Source organism: Phalangium opilio, unplaced genomic scaffold (assembly GCF_054372755.1).
Source record: "Phalangium opilio isolate 3A_F unplaced genomic scaffold, DU_Popi_V2 ptg000037l_1, whole genome shotgun sequence".
NCBI classification, from domain to species: Eukaryota; Metazoa; Arthropoda; class Arachnida; order Opiliones; family Phalangiidae; genus Phalangium; species Phalangium opilio.
Window position 1 is genome coordinate 3,051,678 of NW_028324160.1, and position 4,166 is coordinate 3,055,843.

Here is a 4,166-nt window from a genome sequence, read left to right on the forward strand (position 1 = left end):
TATATTCTAATGCATTTCCTATGGAGGGGGTTTGTTTCGTTACGTTTTGCTTAAGTACTCGGCCCCTGTTTGTCGTAGCCCAAAGTTTTTAGTATGGTTAGATGAAGGACAATTTGGACTATAACATTTCCTAAGGACATCCCCGTATCTCTAGTAGACACAGAGTTATGGGCCTGCAAAATATAGTCTAATGCATTTCCTATGGACGGGTTGTTTGTTTACGTTTAGCTTAATTACTCGGCCCCTGTTTGTCGTAGCTCATTATTTTTAGTATGGTTAGATGGGGGACATATTGGACTATAACATACTCATAGGACATCCCCGTATCTCCAGTAGAAACAGAGTTACGAGCCTGCAAAGTATAGTCTAATGCATTTCCTATGGAGGGGGTTTGTTTCGTTACGTTTTGCTTAAGTACTCGGCCCCTGTTTGTCGTAGCCCAAAGTTTTTAGTATGGTTAGATGAAGGACAATTTGGACTATAACATATCCTAAGGACATCCCCGTATCTCTAGTAGACACAGAGTTATGGGCCTGCAAAGCATAGTCTAATGCATTTCCTTTGGACGGGTTGTTTGTTTACGTTTAGCTTAATTACTCGGCCCCTGTTTGTCGTAGCTCAATGTTTTTAGTATGGTTAGATGGGGGACAAATTGGAATATAACATACTCAAAGGACATCGCCTTATCTACAGTAGAAACAGAGTTACGAGCCTGCAAAGTATAGTCTAATGCATTTTCTATGGAGGGGTTTGTTTGTTCACGTATTGCTTAATTACTTGACCCTGTTCTTTCGATTAAAAATAATAACATATCTTTAGTCTAGCGGTTATCGCATCCGCCTCACTCCCGGAAGGCCACAGGTTCGAAACCGCGAAGTTTTTTTTTTTTTGCTTGGAACATGCAAAGACCTTAATAATTATCCGAACATTTGTGTCAAGGTCACATTATTTACATCCCCGTATCTCTGGTAGAACCAGAGTTACGAGCCTGCAAAGTTTATTTTCAAAAATCAAAAGTAACCTTCTAACAATAAGTGAGACAAAAAATAAGTTGACGACGATATTGAGGTAGCCTCAAGTTTAAAGTATCCTTGTATGGGGAGCAAAGAGTACTATAACTTATCCAAAGGAGATCCCAGTATCTCTTGTAGAACAAGAGTTATGAGCCTCCAAAGTTTAGTGCAAAAATCATAAGTAACATAATAAAAATAAGTGAGACGATACCAAAGTTGACGAACAATTTGCTTAATATCTCGGCCCTTGTTTGTCGTAGCTCAATGTTTTTAGTATGGTTAGATGGGGGACAATTTGGACTATAACATTTCCTAAGGACATCCCCGTATCTCTAGTAGACACAGAGTTATGGGCCTGCAAAATATAGTCTAATGCATTTCCTATGGACGGGTTGTTTGTTTACGTTTAGTTTAATTACTCGGCCCCTGTTTGTCGTAGCTCATTATTTTTAGTATGGTTAGATGGGGGACATATTGGACTATAACATACTCATAGGACATCCCCGTATCTCCAGTAGAAACAGAGTTACGAGCCTGCAAAGTATAGTCTAATGCATTTCCTATGGAGGGGGTTTGTTTCGTTAGGTTTTGCTTAAGTACTCGGCCCCTGTTTGTCGTAGCCCAAAGTTTTTAGTATGGTTAGATGAAGGACAATTTGGACTATAACATATCCTAAGGACATCCCCGTATCTCTAGTAGACACAGAGTTATGGGCCTGCAAAGCATAGTCTAATGCATTTCCTTTGGACGGGTTGTTTGTTTACGTTTAGCTTAATTACTCGGCCCCTGTTTGTCGTAGCTCAATGTTTTTAGTATGGTTAGATGGGGGACAAATTGGAATATAACATACTCAAAGGACATCGCCTTATCTACAGTAGAAACAGAGTTACGAGCCTGCAAAGTATAGTCTAATGCATTTTCTATGGAGGGGTTTGTTTGTTCACGTATTGCTTAATTACTTGACCCTGTTCTTTCGATTAAAAATAATAACATATCTTTAGTGTAGCGGTTATCGCATCCGCCTCACTCCCGGAAGGCCACAGGTTCGAAACCGCGAAGTTTTTTTTTTTTTGCTTGGAACATGCAAAGACCTTAATAATTATCCGAACATTTGTGTCAAGGTCACATTATTTACATCCCCGTATCTCTGGTAGAACCAGAGTTACGAGCCTGCAAAGTTTATTTTCAAAAATCAAAAGTAACCTTCTAACAATAAGTGAGACAAAAAATAAGTTGACGACGATATTGAGGTAGCCTCAAGTTTAAAGTATCCTTGTATGGGGAGCAAAGAGTACTATAACATATCCAAAGGAGATCCCAGTATCTCGTGTAGAACAAGAGTTATGAGCCTCCAAAGTTTAGTGCAAAAATCATTAGTAACATAATAAAAATAAGTGAGACGATACCAAAGTTGACGAACATTTTGCTTAATATCTCGGCCCTTGTTTGTCGTAGCTCTATGTTTTTAGTATGGTTAGATGGGGGACAATTTGGACTATAACATTTCCTAAGGACATCCCCGTATCTCTAGTAGACACAGAGTTATGGGCCTGCAAAATATAGTCTAATGCATTTCCTATGGACGGGTTGTTTGTTTACGTTTAGCTTAATTACTCGGCCCCTGTTTGTCGTAGCTCATTATTTTTAGTATGGTTAGATGGGGGCAAATTGGACTATAACATACTCATAGGACATCCCCGTATCTCCAGTAGAAACAGAGTTACGAGCCTGCAAAGTATAGTCTAATGCATTTCCTATGGAGGGGGTTTGTTTCGTTACGTTTTGCTTAAGTACTCGGTCCCTGTTTGTCGTAGCCCAAAGTTTTTAGTATGGTTAGATGAAGGACAATTTGGACTATAACATATCCTAAGGACATCCCCGTATCTCTAGTAGACACAGAGTTATGGGCCTGCAAAGCATAGTCTAATGCATTTCCTTTGGACGGGTTGTTTGTTTGCGTTTAGCTTAATTACTCGGCCCCTGTTTGTCGTAGCTCAATGTTTTTAGTATGGTTAGATGGGGGACAAATTGGAATATAACATTTCCTAAGGACATCCCCGTATCTCTAGTAGACACAGAGTTATGGGCCTGCAAAATATAGTCTAATGCATTTCCTATGGACGGGTTGTTTGTTTACGTTTAGCTTAATTACTCGGCCCCTGTTTGTCGTAGCTCATTATTTTTAGTATGGTTAGATGGGGGACATATTGGACTATAACATACTCATAGGACATCCCCGTATCTCCAGTAGAAACAGAGTTACGAGCCTGCAAAGTATAGTCTAATGCATTTCCTATGGAGGGGGTTTGTTTCGTTACGTTTTGCTTAAGTACTCGGCCCCTGTTTGTCGTAGCCCAAAGTTTTTAGTATGGTTAGATGAAGGACAATTTGGACTATAACATATCCTAAGGACATCCCCGTATCTCTAGTAGACACAGAGTTATGGGCCTGCAAAGCATAGTCTAATGCATTTCCTTTGGACGGGTTGTTTGTTTACGTTTAGCTTAATTACTCGGCCCCTGTTTGTCGTAGCTCAATGTTTTTAGTATGGTTAGATGGGGGACAAATTGGAATATAACATACTCAAAGGACATCGCCTTATCTACAGTAGAAACAGAGTTACGAGCCTGCAAAGTATAGTCTAATGCATTTTCTATGGAGGGGTTTGTTTGTTCACGTATTGCTTAATTACTTGACCCTGTTCTTTCGATTAAAAATAATAACATATCTTTAGTCTAGCGGTTATCGCATCCGCCTCACTCCCGGAAGGCCACAGGTTCGAAACCGCGAAGTTTTTTTTTTTTTGCTTGGAACATGCAAAGACCTTAATAATTATCCGAACATTTGTGTCAAGGTCACATTATTTACATCCCCGTATCTCTGGTAGAACCAGAGTTACGAGCCTGCAAAGTTTATTTTCAAAAATCAAAAGTAACCTTCTAACAATAAGTGAGACAAAAAATAAGTTGACGACGATATTGAGGTAGCCTCAAGTTTAAAGTATCCTTGTATGGGGAGCAAAGAGTACTATAACTTATCCAAAGGAGATCCCAGTATCTCTTGTAGAACAAGAGTTATGAGCCTCCAAAGTTTAGTGCAAAAATCATAAGTAACATAATAAAAATAAGTGAGACGATACCAAAGTTGACGAAC